Source organism: Tachysurus fulvidraco, chromosome 3 (genome assembly GCF_022655615.1).
Source record: "Tachysurus fulvidraco isolate hzauxx_2018 chromosome 3, HZAU_PFXX_2.0, whole genome shotgun sequence".
Taxonomy (NCBI): Eukaryota; Metazoa; Chordata; class Actinopteri; order Siluriformes; family Bagridae; genus Tachysurus; species Tachysurus fulvidraco.
Genome location: NC_062520.1, coordinates 28023421 through 28042236, shown reverse-complemented (window position 1 = coordinate 28042236; position 18816 = coordinate 28023421). Strand labels below are relative to the sequence as shown.

The 18816-nt window shown below is 42.0% G+C and overlaps 1 long non-coding RNA gene across 2 annotated transcripts; it reads left to right on the top strand.

Annotated features, from left to right (window-relative positions):
• Positions 1-11330: 11330 nt before the first annotated feature.
• On the top strand, positions 11331-15504 carry LOC125140820. 2 transcript variants are annotated; one of them, XR_007140072.1, is made up of 3 exons: positions 11331-11391; positions 14791-14939; positions 15444-15504. It is a non-coding gene; the product is annotated as an uncharacterized LOC125140820 (long non-coding RNA). The 2 variants fall into 2 exon arrangements; XR_007140071.1 differs by having other exon boundaries at positions 14786-14939.
• Positions 15505-18816: the final 3312 nt, after the last annotated feature.

Genomic DNA, 18816 nt, shown 5'->3' with positions numbered 1-18816 from the left:
GAAACGTTGCATGCACCCTCAGGTCATGACTATAATGACATATCCCAAGTTTCGTGTCGACACGCATACGTTTTGCGAAGATACAGTCTCACGTCTGTTTCGGCGTGCTCGCCACCACACAAAATGGCCGTCCGAAAACCGTTTGGTATCGTTTGACTCAGCATGCCTCATGGAGTCTAACAACACTCCATTCATGATTTTAGACTAAAGTTTGCAGTAGTTATAAGCGAAAATAGCTATTTTTAAAATCTCGTGGCCACTAGGTGGCGCTGTCACGAACCTTTGCATGCACCCTCAGGTCATGACTATAATGACATGTAGCAAGTTTCGTGTCGACACGCATAAGTTTTGCAAAGATACTGTCTCACGTCCATTTTGGCGTGCTCGCCACCATGTATGTTGCCACGGTATACGAGAAGGCATTGGTCTATCAAAAAGCTTTTGATAACTTTTTGTCTCGGGTGTCTCTAGATGCTAGATACCAAAGGACATGCAAATTGGACAAACGGTCTAGGAGGAGTTCGAAAAAGTAGGTTTTACGGAAAATTCAAAATGGCGGAAAGGTATTCATGACAGAAATGATGTCATATGGTGTATTCGAATCGGCATGAGCAAAGGATCCAAAATGTGCAAGAACTGTGTCTCCAGGCCTTACGAGTCAGCAGTTATGAACATAATCATAGATGGATTTTGGACTGTTGGTGGCGCTAAAGGGTTTGAGCTAGACACACCAAAGTTGCTAGAGTTACTTCTAAGCCTGGCCTCTACATGTGTGCTAAATTACATAACTTTCCTACATACGGTTCTATGGGCTGCCATTGATTTCAATGGAAGAAGAGGAATAATAATAATAAGAAGAAGAAGAAGAAGAAGAAGAAGAAGAAGAAAACTGACAATAACAATAGGTGTCTACACCCCTTCGGGGCTTGACCCCTAATAATAATAATAATAAGAAAACCGACAATAACAATAGGTGTCTACGCCCCTTCGGGGCTTGACCCCTAATAATAAGAAAACCGACAATAACAATAGGTGTCTACGCCCCTTCGGGGCTTGACCCCTAATAATAATAATAATAATAAGAAGAAGAAGAAGAAGAAGAAAACTGACAATAACAATAGGTGTCTACGCCCCTTCGGGGCTTGACCCCTAAGTATAGCTGCAAGCAGCCATTCCGGGGTCAAGCCGATCACATGTGCTCAGAACACATAAGACTGGCCTCTACATGTGTGCCAAATTACATAACTTTCCTACATACGGTTCTATGGGCTGCCATTGACTTCAATGGAAGAAGAGGAAGAAGAAGAATAATAAAAAGAAGAAGAAAACCGACAATAACAATAGGTGTCTACGCCCCTTCGGGGCTTGACCCCTAATAATAAGAAGAAGAAAACCGACAATAACAATAGGTGTCTACGCCCCTTCGGGGCTTGACCCCTAATAAATATAGCTGCAAGCAGCCATTCCGGGGTCAAGCCGATCAAATGCGCTCAGAACATGTCGCTGATGAACCAAACCGAGTTTTCATAGCGATATGGCATTGTTTTTAACATCTCATTGCAACTAGGTGGCGCTGTCACGAAACATTGCATGCACCCTCAGGTCATGACTATACTGACATATACCAAGTCTCGTGTCAACACGCATAAGTTTTGCGAAGATACGGCCTTATGTCTGTTTTGACGTCATCGCCACCATGTATTTTGCCACGGTTTGGTATCGTTTGACTCAGCATGCCTCAAGGAGTCTAACAACACCTCCTTCATGATTTTAGACTAAAGATTGCAGTAGTTATAAGCGAAAATAGCTGTTTTTAAAATCTTGTGACCACTAGGTGGCGCTGTCACGAAACGTTGCATGCACACTCAGCTCATGACTATAATGACATATACCAAGTTTCGTGTCGATACGCATACGTTTTGCGAAGATACAGCCTCACGTCTGTTTTGGCGTGCTCGCCACCACACAAAATGGTCGTCCGAAAACCGTTTGACTCAGCATGCCTAATGGAGTCTAACAACACTCCATTCATGATTTTAGACTAAAGTTTGCAGTAGTTATAAGCGAAAATAGCTATTTTTAAAATCTCGTGGCCACTAGGTGGCGCTGTCACGAAACATTGCATGCACCCTCAGGTCATTACTATAATGACATTTACGAAGTTTCGTGTCGACACGCATAAGTTTTGCGAAGATACAGCCTCACGTCTGTTTTGGCGTGCTTGCCATCATGTATGCTGACACAGTATACGAGAAGGCATTGGTCTATCAAAAAGCTTTTGATAACTTTTTGTCTCGGGTGTCTCTAGATGCTAGATACAAAAGGACATGCAAATCAGACAAACGTTTAGGAGGAGTTAGAAAAATTAGGTTTTATGGAAAATTCAAAATGGCGGAAAGGTATTCATGACGGAAATGATGTCATATGGTGCATTCGAATTAGCATGAGCAAAGGATCCAAAATATGCAAGAACTGTGTCTCTAGGCCTTACCAGTCAGCAGTTATGAACATGCACATAATTGGATTTTGGACTGTTGGTGGCGCTAAAGGGTTTGAGCTAGACACACCAAAGTTGCTATAGTAACTTCTAAGAATGGCCTCTACATGTGTGCCAAATTACATAACTTTCCTACGTACGGTTCTATGGGCTGCCATTGACTTCAATGGAAGAAGAGGAATAATAATAAGAAGAAGAAGAAGAAGAAGAAAACCGACAATAACAATAGGTGTCTACGCCCCTTCGGGGCTTGACCCCTAATAAATATAGCTGCAAGCAGCCATTCTGGGCTCAAGCCGATCACATGCGCTCAGAACATGTCGCTGATGAACCAAACCGAGTTTTCATAGCGATATGGCATTGTTTTTAACATCTCATTGCAACTAGGTGGCGCTGTCACGAAACATTGCATGCACCCTCAGGTCATGACTATACTGACATATACCAAGTCTCGTGTCAACACGCATAAGTTTTGCGAAGATACAGCCTTATGTCTGTTTTGACGTCATCGCCACCATGTATTTTGCCACGGTTTGGTATCGTTTGACTCAGCATGCCTCAAGGAGTCTAACAACACCTCCTTCATGATTTTAGACTAAAGATTGCAGTAGTTATAAGCGAAAATAGCTGTTTTTAAAATCTTGTGACCACTAGGTGGCGCTGTCACGAAATGTTGCATGCACCCTCAGGTCATGACTATAATGACATTTACCAAGTTTCGTGTCGACACGCATAAGTTTTGCAAAGATACAGCCTCAAGTCTGTTTTGGCGTGCTCGCCACCATGTATGTTGCCACGGTATACGAGAAGGCATTGGTCTATCAAAAAGCTTTTGATAAATTTTTGTCTAGGGTGTCTCTTGATGCTAGATACCAAAGGACATGCAAATCGGACAAACGGTCTAGGAGGAGTTCGACAAAGTACGTATTACGGAAAATTCAACATGGCGGAAAGGTATTCATGACAGAAATGATTTCATGTGGTGCATTCGATTCGGCATGAGCAAAGGATCCAAAATATGCAATAACTGTGTCTCTAGGCCTTACCAGTCAGCAGTTATGAACATGAACATAATTGGATGTTTGGACTGTTGGTGGCGCTAAAGGGTTTGAGCTAGACACACCAAACTTGCTAGAATAACTTTTAAGACTGGCCTCTACATGTGTGCCAAATTACATAACTTTCCTACATACGGTTCTATGGGCTGCCATTGACTTCAATGGAAGAAAAGGAAGAATAATAATAAGAAGAAGACAATAACAATAGGTGTCTACGCCCCTTCGGGGCTTGATCCCTAATAATAATAATAATAAATATAGCTGCAAGCAGCCATTCCGGGGTCAAGCCGATCATATGCGTTCAGAACATGTCGCTGATGAACCATACCAAGTTTCGTAGCGATATGGCATTGTTTTTAAAATCACGTTGCCCCTAGGTGGCGCTGTCACAAAATGTTGCATGCACCCTCAGGTCATGACTATAATGACATATCCCAAGTTTCGTGTTGACACGCATAAGTTTTGGGAAGATACGGCCTCACGTCTGTTTTGGCGTGCTCGCCATCATGTATGTTGACACCGTATACGAGAAGGCATTGGTCTATCAAAAAACTTTTGATTTGACTTTTGACTTTTTGTCTAGGGTGTCTCCAGATGCTAGATACCAAAGGACATGCAAATCGGACAAACGGTCTAGGACAGGGGTCGGCAACCCGCGGCTCTGGAGCCGCAAGTGGCTCTTTCATCCCTCTGCTGCGGCTCCCTGTAGATTTGTAAAATAAATATTTTATTTTATTTTATTTTTTTGTTAGTTAGTTTTTTAAAAAATGTAATTCTAAATCCTAAAATCATGATGCTCTTGTAACATTAAAATAAACCGTGCTTATTTTATTTATTTATTTTTGGTCGCTCAAAATATGCGTCATAACTGCCGACTTGCAAAATCCGACACACAGAAGCAGGCGCATTTTTGGTTTGCTGCAGCCGGCAAGTATATATAATATATTTTTTATGTTATGCATGGCTGTCAAGTGTCATGCATTGAGAGTGACAGTCACGCATTTCGGTCTTTTCTCACACTCTCCCGCCGCACATCATATTCTCACGCAGAAAAACTTTTTGACTATCATATATTTAATAAGCCGCAGCGCCCAAACTGTATCAGTCCGCACCGCTGTCTCTGTGGAACCGGGCAGGAATCAAGCGCGTCTCAGTTCTTAGTCGAGCCTGACACTTATCAGCCAATCAAAAAAGAGGCTACACAATAGCCAATCAGAAAATAGCACTATCGGGGAAAGATTTAATGCAACATCCAATGAAAAAAGTGAGGGGTTGGAGATGTCATGCTTGCCTGTCTTCAAAACTTGAGAGCCCTGGTCATGAATACGAAGGACTCAATTATATATTAAACATTTTATTGGAAAGTAACCTTCAACCCAGCGTCTTGTTACTTAAGGTTAGTTCAAACTGTTCAAAATATTTTTGTTTGGCTGCAGGAATAAAATTGCGTTTAGCAATTTTATCGGTAGCAGTTAATTGATTTCATAAATGCACACATTACAGTTTTTTTCTATACTTTCCATAAAGGTAAAAAACGATATATGCAGTGTTATCTTCGTTTTAGATGTCAAAAGGGTTTTGTGGCTCCCTGTGGTAAGGCAAACGGGTCCAAATGGCTCTTTGAGTGTTTAAGATTGCCGATCCCTGGTCTAGGAGGAGTTCGAAAAATGAGGTTTTACAGAAAATAATAATAATAATAATAATAATAATAATTATTATTATTATTATTATTATTATTATTATTATTATAATAATAATAAAACCGACAATAACAATAGGTGTCTACGCCCCTTCGGGGCTTGACCCCTAATAATAATAATAATAATAATAAGAAGAAGAAGAAGCAGAAGAAGAAGAAAACCGATAATAACAATAGGTGTCTTCGCCCCTTCGGGGCTTGACCCCTAATAATAATAATAATAATAATAATAATAATAATAATAATAAGCTTATAACGGAAATCAGAATGTTGGCATCTAAAAAGCCAACATAATAAGCTTATAACGGAAATCAGAATGTTGGCTTCGACAAAGCCAACATAATAAGCTTATAACGGAAATCAGAATGTTGGCTTCTACAAAGCCAACATAACTAGATTTGTAAAGTTTGTCACGACAAACTTTGATGTTGGCTTTGATGGTGCAAGTATTCGCAAAGGCCGGTGGACAGAAAGATTGTGAAAGCTACTGGACCGCTGGGGTGCCAATACTTTTGGAGGTGAGCGGACATGAGCATGTGACATGATCTGAAAACCCGTGAGGTAGTTCCCCTCATTGTGCTGAGTGTTTTGATATGTCACATGTCCATGTTGTGCAAATTTTTGATTTCGCTTCTTTTGAGGGCGGGGCTACACGTGACGTCACGTGACCAGAATACCCGTGGGGCAGTTCCCCTCATTGTGCTGAGTGTTTTGATATGTCACATGTCCATGTTGTGCAAATTTTTAATTTTGCTTGTTTTTGGGGAGGGGCTACATGTGACATCACGTGACGTCACGTGACATGACCATAATACCCGTGGGGCAGTTCCCCTCATTGTGCTGAGTGTTTTGATATGTCACATGTCCATGTTGTGCAAATTTTTGATTTCACTTGTTTTGGGGGCGGGGCTATACGTGATGTCACGTGACGTGACTATAATACCAGTGGGGCAGTTTCCTTCATTGTGCTGAGTAATTTGATATGTCACATGTCCATGTTGTGCAAGTTTTTGATTTTGCTTTTTATGGGGGTGGGGCTACACGTGACGTCATGTGACGTGACCAGAATACCCATGGGGCAGTTCCCCTCATTGTGCTGAGTGTTTTGATATGTCACATGTCCATGTTATGCAAATTTTTGATTTCGCTTGTTTTGGGGGCTGGGCTACATGTGATGTCACGTGACGTGACCAGAATACCCATGGGGCAGTGCCCCTCAATGTGCTGAGTGTTTTGATATGACACATGTCCATGTTGTGCAAATTTTTAATTTCGCTGGTTTTGGGGGCGGTGCTACACGTGACGTCACGTCACGTGACTATAATACCCATGGGGCAGTTTCCCTCATTGTGCTGAGTGTTTTGATATGTCACATGTCCATGTTGTGCAAGTTTTTGATTTCGCTTGTTTTGGGGGCGGGGCTACACGTGACGTCATGTGGTGTCGTGTGACGTCACCAGAATACCCGGTGGGGTGCCAATACTTTTGGCAAAAAGTGGCTACTGAGGGTTTGGACATTTCATGTCAATACTGCAGTCATTTTGGGATTCTACTTATTATATTGCATAGAAAAGTACATGCAATTCTTAATGTTGGATGTATTGTGTGTGTGAGAGCTTAGAGGACTTTTCGGAATTCCCTATTCAAGTCTATGGGATGTTCGATCGTCGACTACGGGAAAACCGAAAATTCCGTCGGAAGTCCGAAATAAAAACTTCGTCCGGAGTGAGGTCCAAAAGAACCTGTCCGAGTTCGGTGTAAATCACTCAAACTTGCCAAGTTACAAACCTCAAAAGTTTATAATGGAAGTCTATGGGAAAAAAGGCCACTTTGAGCTTCCGTACCGGGAATGCCGGAATTCCGATCGCTTAGAAAAATAGAAGCAACAAACTTCAGACCAGGGTCTACGACATATCCGAATTTGGTGCATGTGGCTCGAACGCCCTGGGCCGCATTTTTTTAAATAAATTTTTGTCTAAGAATAATAATAATAACTAGATTTGTAAAGTTCGTCGTGACAAACTTTGATGTTGGCTTTGACGGTGCAAGTATTCGCAAAGGCCGGTGCATTTTGGAGGCGAGTTGACAAAAAGCTTGTGAAAGCTACTGGACCGCTAGAGTGCCAATACTATTGGAGGTGAGCGGATATGAGCATGTGACGTGATCCGAATACCCGTGAGGTAGTTCCTCTCATAGTGCTGAGTGTTTTGATATGTCACATGTCCATGTTGTGCAAATTTTTAATTTCGCTTGTTTTGGGGGCGGGGCTACACGTGACGTCACGTGCCGTTAACAGAATACCCGTGGGGCAGTTCCCCTCGATGTGCTGAGTGTTTTGATATGTCACATGTCCATGTTGTGCAAATTTTTGATTTCGCTTGTTTTGGGGGCGGGGCTACACGTGACGTCACGTGACATGACCAGAATACCCGTGGGGCAGTTCCCCTCATTGTGCTGAGTGTTTTGATATGTCACATGTCCATGTTGTGCAAATTTTTAATTTTCACGTGTCGTCACGTGACGTGGCCAGAATACCCGTGGGGCAGTTCCCCTCATTGTGCTGAGTGTTTTGATATGTCACATGTCCATGTTGTGCAAATTTTTGATTTCACTTGTTTTGGGGCGGGGCTACACGTGATGTCACGGGACGTGACCAGAATACCCCTGGGGCAGTTCCCCTCAATGTGCTGAGTGTTTTGATATGTCACATGTCCATGTTGTGCAAATTTTTGATTTCGTCAGTTTTGGGGGCGGGGCTACACGTGATGTCACGTGACGTGACCAGAATACCCGTGGGGCAGTTCCCCTCAATGTGCTGAGTGTTTTGATATGTCACATGTCCATGTTGTGCAAATTTTTGATTTCGCTTGTTTTGGGGCGGGGCTACACGTGATGTCACGTGACGTGACCAGAATACCCCTTTGGCAGTTCCCCTCAATGTGCTGAGTGTTTTGATATGTCACATGATTATGTTGTGCAAATTTTTGATTTCGTTTGTTTTGGGGGCGGGGCTACACGTGACGTCACATGACGTGACCAGATTACCCGTGGGGCAGTTCCCCTCAATGTGCTGAGTGTTTTGATATGTCACATGTCCATGTTGTGCAAATTTTTGATTTCGCTTCTTTTGGGGGCGGTGCTACACGTGACCTCATGTGATGTCACGTGACGTGACCAGAATAGCCGTGGGGCAGTTCCCCTCAATGTGCTGAGTGTTTTGATATGTCACATGTCCATGTTGTGCAAATTTTCAATTTTCACGTGATGTCACGTGACCTCACGTGACGTGACCAGAATACCCGTGGGGCAGTTCCCCTCATTGTGCTGAGTGTTTTGATATGTCACATGTCCATGTTGTGCAAATTTTTTATTTCGCTTGTTTTGGGGGCTGGGCTACACGTGACGTCACGTGACGTCACCAGAATACCCGGTGGGGTGCCAATACTTTTGGCAAAAAAATCTACTGAGGGTTTGGACATTTCATGTCAATACTGCAGTCATTATGGGATTCTACTTATTATACTGCATAGAACAGTACATGCAATTCTTAATGTTGGATGTATTGTGTGTGTGAGAGCTTAGAGGACTTTTCGGAATTCCCTATTCAAGTCTATGGGATGTTCAATCGTCGACTACAGGAAAACCGAAAATTCCATCGGAACTCCGAAATAAAAATTTGGTCCGGAGTAAGGTCCTAAAGAACCTGTCCGAGTTCGGTATAAATCGCTCGAAAACTTGCCGAATAACAAACTTCAGAAGTTTATAATGGAAGTCTATGGGAAAAAAGGCCACTTTGAGCTTCCGAACCGGGAATGCCAGAATTCCGATCGCTTAGAAAAATAGAAGCAACAAACTTCAGACCAGGGTCTACGACATATCCGAATTTGGTGCATGTGGCTCGAATGCCCTGGGCCGCATTTTTTTTAATAAATTTTTGTCTAAGAATAATAATAATAATAATAATAATAATAATAATAATAATAAGCTTATAACGGAAATCAGAATGTTGAACATAACTAGATTTGTAAAGTTCGTCGCGACAAACTTTGATGTTGGCTTTGATGGTGCAAGTATTCGCAAAGACCGGTGCATTTTGGAGGTGAGTGGACAGAAAGATTGTGAAAGCTACTGGACCGCTAGGGTGCCAATACTTTTGGAGGTGAGTGGACATGAGCATTTGACGTGAACATAATACCCATGGGGCAGTTCCCCTCATTGTGCTGAGTGTTTTGATATGTCACATGTCGATGTTGTGCAAATTTTTAATTTCGCTTGTATTGGGGGCGTGGCTACACATGACGTCACGTGACGTGACCAGAATACCGGTGGGGCAGTTCCCCTCATTGTGCTGAGTTTTTTGATATGTCACATGTCCATGTTGTGCAAATTTTTAATTTTCACGTGACCTCACATGACCAGAATATCCGTGGGGCAGTTCCCCTCATTGTGCTGAGTGTTTTGATATGTCACATATCCATGTTGTGCAAATTTTTGATTTCGCTTGTATAACGTTTTCTACTGGATTTGAAATGTATAAAAAAAGATCATCTGAATATAAAGAGACCTTGTGTTCCATCCCCATCCCCAAAATTTTCTTACGTACTTAATCCCTGGTCTTTGGTAACTGTAATACCTAGAGGAATTTGGTCTTTGTTTTTTAAGAACAGTGTAGTATCATCTGCCAATTGACTAATTGCTATACTTTTACCAAATACTTCATTAACCATTAGGGAAACAATACTGTTTTTGGATTGCCGTCTTCTTTCTAACCTACAAAAATAGGACGTGCTCTTCTCTCCCTCTTCTATCCACTTGGCCTTTGAGCGAATGTATGCACCTTTAGCTTTTTTAATGTACAAGTTATCCCAGTTGTGTTTGAAGAGAAATAAAGTAACTTTTCTCTGAGCTACTCAGAGAAGTTTTACTGCAGTACTTATTAATTTCAGATATAATTGTGTGTTCATTTTGTCTTCTTATTTTGGCAAGCATTTTACTATAGTTTATAGAAAATTCACAAATTTTAAATTTACGGAATTCCCACCTGGCTTTATGAGAACTGAAGTCATTACTATTTTCAATTTCCCTAATTAAATCTTTTAGCTTAGCACAAAATCCCTCATTTACAAGCAAATCAGAATTAAACTTCCAATATCCCTTACTATGTAAAATTTTATGTGTTGGCGTAACATTCACGGTAATAGCACAGTGATCTGTTAGGGGTGCTGGTGAAATAATGCAATGCTTAACAAAATGTAAAAAATTATCTGAAATTAACCAATAGTCGATTCTCGATTTGCTAGAGGCATTAGGTCTAAACCAAGAAAACTGTTTGGTGTTAGGGTTAAGATGTCTCCATACATCCAATACTTTAAGATTATTGCAAAAATTTGTAATCATAGAGTTAAGTTGAGGGGTACTTTTAGGTGGATGTCTGTCAAGACTTTCATCTGGTGTAACATTGAAGTCTCCACCTATAACATAACATTGACTCAACCAAAAAGCAGCATCAGCAACAGTAGAGTGTGTCTCTTGTAAAAAAAAAAAAATACAATGTGAACCAGTTCCTTTACAAAATAAAAACATAGCCTTTCTTTTGACCTTGTTTTGAATTGTTACATTTTGTAAAGTCTTATAACAGCCTGAATAGGAGCTAACTCTCACAATAGAGGTTACATCATGAAGCATTAATTATCCTCTAAATAAATTCACACTCATCGTTTTTAAATAATTTCATAATTCTCTCTTTCTCAGCGCTAGAGAATGTGATGTGGGGAGAAATTGCAGGATTCTTTTCTCTGTGATGCGCATTCTTACTTGTCACATCTGTACACAGATGTTCATTTTATATTTTTATCCTGACATTAGAACCTTGTGCTCAGGTAGAAACTTTATTTCTCACTGATGGAAACACCTCAATTCACTATCAGAGAATTAAATCAAACACTTCATTATTTCTCTTCCAGGCTGTGGGAGTGTAATCTGACAGAGGAAAGCTGTAGAGTTCTGTCCTCAGTTCTCAGCTCAAACTCCTCAAGTCTGAAAGAACTGGACCTGAGTGACAATGAACTGCAGGATTCAGGAGTGAAGCTGTTCTCTGATGGACTGAAGGATCCACACTGTACACTGGAGATACTGAGGTACACACACACACACACACACACACACACAAAGATTGCTTGTTGCCATCTATCTTCTGCAGTGCTTCAAAAGTGTACCTGAGTTCTGTAGGGCAGCACAAGTTCAATGCATATATCAGCACTATCAGCTTGGCTGTGACATACACTACATTGTTGAGATCTTCAAGAACTCTCACACCCTCCAATATCACTCCAACATCTACTGGGCAATTTTCTATGTTTGAACCTTTTATAACAAACAATCCCAACACAGTCTTCTGGATTGAGTCCTGAGTACTGTGTGTGCCAATATCCTAAAGAGGAGAATTACAATGATAGTTATTCGTAAAAGTTAAAGGAATAGTTCACCCAAAATAAAACATTTAGTCACCCTTGTGTCATTTAAAACCTACTGTATATATAACTCTTCTGTAGAAGACAAAAATATTAAGAAATGTCTCATTGGTTATGTGCCTATACAGTACAATGGACACAAAAGTCAATGGGGTTCAGTGTTGTACAGTTCAAACATATTCGGCAGGAGAAAGCAAATCAAACACGATTGGAATGACATGAGAGTGGGTAAAAGCTGAAATATTTATAGTTATGGAAATAGTTCACCAAAAAATGACATTTCTTTCATTACCCTCATGTCCTTTTTTTTCCCCCGTGTGGATTACTTTATTTCTCGTCAATCGAACTTCCGGTTTCGAGACTGTTACGCCCGTGGCGTCAGACTAGTCCCTCTGCCGCTGCATTCTGTAGGGGGTACAGCCCAACACTTTGCCCGGCTACATCCTCTGTGCATTTATGCATTTATATATAGACATTTTAATAAATTCTCTTTTTTTGGACCCTGCGTTTGGGTTCTTCTTCCCAGCACCCTCATCTGTTTTGCTGATAATGATACTAGATCACATAACCACATTGAGGCTTTAGGCGAGCTTGTTGACTTCCACTCCAATAATATTCTTCTTCTTCCTAATAAGGTGGCAAAAGCAATAACATTTTTTACTTTATTTGTCAGTAATACTCCATGTTCTGGTACTCCAAAAATAGCAACTTCAACACTGGGTTTTATATTCAAACTAAAGGCCTCATTTAATATTTTGAATATGCATGTCCAATAGTCACAAGCCCAAAACACATGAAAATGGTCTACCTTGTCACCTTTACACCGATTACATAAATCGTCAACATTTGGGTAAATTTTTGAAAGTCTACATTTTGTGTAGTAGGCACGATGGAGGACTTTAAGTTGTATAAGGCTGAGGCGTGCACAGGAGGTTGGTCCATTTACTCTATTAAGAGCCTCATCCCAAATTTCATCAGGTATTTCGCTTCCTATGTCCTTTACCCACTCTTATTCTGTCAATTAAAAAATCATTTGAGGACATAATCATCTTATATAATGCTGCAATTTGACCTTTAAGAGAAGTAGGAGATTGTAGAATTTTATCCAATAGTGAAGTAGGTGGTAAGTCAGGAAAAGTTGAGCTCTAAGATTGAATGAAATGTCGGACTTGAAAGTAACGGAATAGGTTGGACTGTGACAGTTGGAATTTCTCTGAAACAGATTAAAACTGGCAAATGTGTTGTTTATATAAAAATCACTACACCTGGCCAAGCCTATCCTCTGCCATTGTGCATACGTGTGATCTATTTTACCATCTGGAAACAAATGGTTATTACAGAGAGGGCTTAGCATAGAAGAGTTGCTGAGTTTATGCCTTTGTCTAACATACATCTGGGCTCGATGAGTATTTAGAGGGAGAGAATGGTAGCTTCATTGTTATTACAGAAAGTGATGTAGAAGTACAAGTATTTGCCTCCGCCTTACACCAATCAACCTCAGGGGAATTATACCAACAAATAATTTTTTGGAGATTTGCAGCCCAGTAGTAGCCCATAAAAGCAGGAAGAGCTACAGTAAGCCTCCCTGGGGCCTTTGCCTTTCGAGAAGCTCCTTACAAATTCTAGGGTTCTTCCCCTAGATAATATATTAATTTTTATACAATTTACTCTGCCTGCTAGAGACAAGTGCAATGTATCCTATCTCTGAAGGTCAGACTTAATATTACTAATGAGTGTTAAAATTTTTTTGTATATAAACATGAGAAAGTATGAGTAATATGAACTCCCAAATATTTAAAACCAAATTGAGAGATGTGAAATTGGAGGGATGCAGCTTTAATTTGTAAAGCAAGAGGGTTAATCGGGAAACATTCACTTTTAGAAAGGTTAAGTTTGTATCCTGAAAACCTGCCAAAAATAGTTTCCACACTATTTTTGGGACGTTTTCTACTGGATTTGAAATGTATAAAAAAAGATCATCTGAATATAAAGAGACCTTGTGTTCCATCCCCATTCGGTCAATGCCCTGTATAGACTGCAAGGATTTAAGCATAAAGGAAAGAGGCTCTATTGCTAATGCAAAAAGAAGAGGGCTTAAAGGGTAACCCTGTCTTGTGCCCCTTAGTATTGGGAAAAATTGTGAACGTATTTTATTTGTTATAACAGATACTTTAGGGTTAGAATAGAGTAATTGGACCCAGGATATAAATTTTTGGCCAAAACCAAACTTTTCCAATACTGCGAATAGATAGCTCCATTCTATGCTATCAAATGCCTTCTCTGCATCCAGGGATACCACCACCTCCGGGACCTCCCTGGATGCAGGAGAATACAAAATACCAAGAAGTCTGGATATTCAGGTCATACAAAAAGGCTGACATGCCTGTTCTATCCCCACGAAATTCTGAAGTATATAAATTTGAATAAAATGCTTTAAAAGTTTCATTAATTTATTTAGGATCCACTGTCAGTTGTTGTGATTGTGTTGCGAATCTGTGGAATTAATCTGGAAGCTGATTGACACTTTATCTGATGTGAGAATAAACGGCCCGCTTTTCCCCCATGTTCATAAAAATTACCTTTAGACCAAAGCAGATTTTGTTGGGTTTTTTCAATTGATATCTGATCATATTGTGCTTTAATTTCCCAAGTGGGAATGGAAGACTTGACCAATCCATGTTTTTTTTTTTTTTGAGTCTTATATGATCTGCTACCTGTAAATGTGTTTCTTTCAAGAATGCTATTTCAGTATTCAATTTTTTAAGATGAGCAAAAATACGAGCTCTTTTATTTGGCCCATTCATACCTTTAACGTTCCAACTAGTGAATCGAATGGTAGACCCTCCTGTACTATTTGAATAAAAAATTGAAACATTAATCAATAGTTATTTTATAAAAGAACAATGAATAAGACCATGTCTCTGATGCATGACAGTCAAGTAAAGAGAGAGAGAGAGAAAGAGAGAGAGAGAGAGAGAGAAGAAAAAAAAAAAGAAAAAACACTTTGGCAGTTACCATCCCAACCCAGAAAACACTGAACTTTTCCTATATTTGCCTCAAGAACAGAGTCTGAAGAGAGTCTGATTGGACTCCAGTGAGAGACCCAGAAGGAAGCGGAGGAACAGGTCCAGGTGTCCATTCTTACTCTGTAAGGCCTTGTCCACTGAACTCCTGAGGAGATCAAGCATGTTTGACTTCCTGAAAAGATCACACAGGTAAGAGGTTTGATGTTCTGTTACATTTCTGTTGATGAAGGAGAGAAACGTGAACACCTTCCCCAGGTGAAGCCCAAACTCCTCTCTGAAGATCTGGGTACACACTACTGAGTACACGGACACTTCTCTGACATCAATGCCACACTCTCTCAGGTCTTCCTCATAGAAGATCAGGTTTCCTTTTTCCAGCTGCTGGAAAGCCAGTTTTCCCAGTGCCATGATACTCTCTCTGGTCTGCTGAGGATCAGGGTCACATTTCTGATGGTACTTTTGGTCCTTGTGTTTGATCTGAAAAATCAGGAAGTGTGTGAACATTTGAGTCAGAGTCTTGGGGATCTTTCCACCCTCTGCTTCACTCAACATTCTCTCTAGAACAGTGGCTGCGATCCAGCAGAAGACTGGGATGTGGCACATGATGTAGAGGCTTCTTGAAGCCTTCAGGTGTGTGATGATTTTATTGGCCAGGCTCTGGTCACTGATCCTCTTCCTCTTCCTCTTTTTCAGGATCACTGAAGCACCGTACCTCTGTTACCTGGTCTACACAGTCAGGAGGGATCTGATTGGCTGCTCCTGGTCGAGAGGTTATCCAGAGTAGAGCAGAGGGAAGCAGATTCCCCTTGATGAGGTTCGTCAGCAGAACATCCACTGAGGCTGACGCGGTCACATCACACAATCTCTCATTCTTCTGGAAATTTAGAGGAAGTCGACACTCATCCAGACCATCAAAGATCAACACCACTTTGTAGGAGTCACAATCTATTGATTCTAGTTTTCTTATTTCCGGGGGAAAATTATGAAGAAGATTCATGAGACTGAGATTTTGCTGCTTCATCAGATTCAGCTCTCTAAAGGGAAGTGGGAACATGAAGGTGACATCCTGATTTGCTTTTCCTTCAGCCCAGTCCAGAATGAACTTCTGCACACAGACTGTTTTTCCAATTCCAGCAACTCCTTTAGTCAGCACAGTTCTGATGGACTTGTCTTTAAAGAGCTCATTACATTTGATGGGTTTCTCCTGTGTTGCTGGTCTCCTGGACGCTGTCTCAATCTGTCTCACTTCATGTTCATTATTGACGTCTCCACTCAAACCCTCTGTGATGTAGAGATCTGTGTAGATCTTATTCAGACGTGCTGAGCTTCCATGCTGTGGGATTCCTTCATTAATTCTTTTAAACTTCTCTCTCAGCTTGGACTTCAACTTTGGCTGATACACAGAGGAGGGTTCTAATAAACAAAGTAATAACATGATTTAATGCAAATTCAGTTCTGTCAGGACCACTTTGTCACAAGGGAATTAGATGATGTGCATACAGTTAGTGTTGGCGGTATGGTTCTGTTCTGGGCAAGAATCCATGTGCCCGTCCAAGCGCATGCATGGACAGAGTGGGGAGAGCAGCGACTAGAAAATAGAATAGACCCCCCCTAACAGAACCACTAGCATGCATAATATTGATAAGCAAAGTAATAAAAGTACTGATGTAAGTATTGATAATAAAAGTATTGATATTTACATGTTATTGGAAAGAATAAATGAATGGATAGATAGATAATCAAATAATTAGGGAGAGAGAGAGAAAAAGGTATGTGGAGATTTAAGACAACTGGTACAGCGAACACTCCGTTCCGGCATGGAACGGCATGGTTCCGGTGTGGTGGGCTCTAGGTTGGACAGAGCGGGGAGAGCAGCGACTAGAAATTAGAATAGACCCCCAAAACAAAACCATGTGCCAAGGGGAAAAACCCCCAACATAACTGTAGCAGTTTGAAGCTGGTCATCCGTAACTGATCAAAAATCAGAGGAGCGTCGTCCTGGTTGAGCGAATAACGGCATAATGCAACGAGCACTTTGCTGAGTCAATTAAAGCGAAGTGTGGAGCAAAGGGGGGCGTGATGCACCCCTGTGCAGCGCTATGAACGAGCATGTTGGATATCCACTAATAATAAAATGATGGGTAGGGGAGCACGCATCCTGCTGAGTGAAGCAGCATATTGTGACAAGCATGTTTGCTGTAGTCTGTAGAGCCGAGTGTGAGTCGTAGAGGGGGAAGCATGATACGCCCCTGCGGCAGCGATGAAACGATGAGCATGTATTATATATGCTAGGCTTATGGGGAACAGGTAGGGGAAGCATGCACCCTGTAGAGGACTCTAGTTGCTCGTGGGGCTTGGTATTCGAACATACTTTTAAAGGCTATTCCGGGGCTAATCGACAGTCAGGGGAAGCATCGCCCTGGGCTGAGCAGATGGCGGCATATGTGCACGAACTTGCAGCTGCAGAAGTTGAGGCCGAGTGTGCAGCGTAACGGAGAGAGTGGGATACGCCCCGTGGCAGTAATATAGCGATGGCATGTTGTGCATACGCTAAGTTAGCAACGAGCATGTATTAAATCCACTCAGCTAGTGCAGCAGTGGAAGCTTCCCCTGAGCTGAGCGGATGGCGGCATATGCATTTTTTTTTTTTTGTGTAACAAGCATGATGTGAATCCACTCAGCTAAGTGCAGCAGGGGAAGCTTCCCCTGAGCTGAGCGGATGGTGGCATATTTGCAACGAGCATGTTGCTGTAGTAAGTTGAAAAGCTATCCCTCGGTTGGCTAGTGCGTGATTGGATGCTGCGGAGACGTCTTCCTGAGGGAGAGAGAGAGGGACGGGTGTGTGGAGTCATGATGATCCTCCGGGCTTTCCTTATACGCTGCCTGGTGCAGATGTCCTGGAGGGAGGGAAGCTCACCTCCGACGATGTGGCTGGCGGTACGCGCAACCCTTCCAGAACTTTAAGGTTGCCAGCGTGCTGTTTCCGAACCAACAGTGGTGCAGCCCGTCAGGATGCTCTTTATTGTGCAGTTGTAAAATGTTCTGGGGATGCTGGGGCTTGTTCCTATCTTCCTCGGCCATCTTGGAAAGAAGAGACGTTGAGTGCCTTCTTCGGCGCTGCCTCAGTGTGTAGGTCCAGGTGAGATCCTTGCTGACGTTAAACGAGAACTTAGCTGCTCACTCGCTCCGCAGAGGTCCGTCGATAGTAGTGGGTTTGTGTTCTATGCTCTGTCTCCTGAAGCTCCTTCTGCGATGTCAGCTTTGCCTGTCCATGCCGCTTTTCGACTGTTTTAATGAGCTGGGTAGCATATCAACTGAAGCAAAAACAGAATTGGGGAGAGGAATGATGTAACCTGCATAACATAGCTAACATTCCGTAGCGTAGCCTAGCAAGGTGTAGCATGACCTAGCGTGTCATAACGTGGCCTAGCAAGGCATGACTTAACCTGGCATAAAATGATGGAACATGGCGTAGCATGCGTAACCTTGCATAGCAGGCATATCGAGGACCTAGCAAAACGTAACATAGCAAAGCTAGCATTGCATGGCATGGCCCGTCCTGACATGCATGCAAAACATAGCTTAACATGGCGAAGCATGCATGGCATGACGTAGCGTGACATGACGTAGCGTGAAATGACTAGCCTAGCTTGCGTAACGTAGCGTAGCACGCGAGGCGTGGCATAACGGACTGGACAACACACCAGCCCTAAGGTTGCTTCCGGCTCAACCTTAAAGCATATTCAAACGTTCCTTTCGGCTTGGGTAACCGGTAGTAATCAGGCATAGCATTACCTAGCAAAACGTAACATAGCAAAGCTAGCATTGCATGGCATGGCCCGTCGTGACATGCATGCAAAACATAGCTTAACGTAGCGAAGCATGCATGGCATGACGTAGCTTAACACCGCGAGGCATGCACTAACCTAGCATGACATGGCGTGTCCTAGCATGACGTAGCGTGACAATGACTAGCCTAGCTTGTGTAACGTAGCGTAGCACGCGAGGCGTGGCATAACGGACTGGACAACACACCAGCCCTAAGGTTGCTTCCGGCTCAACCTTA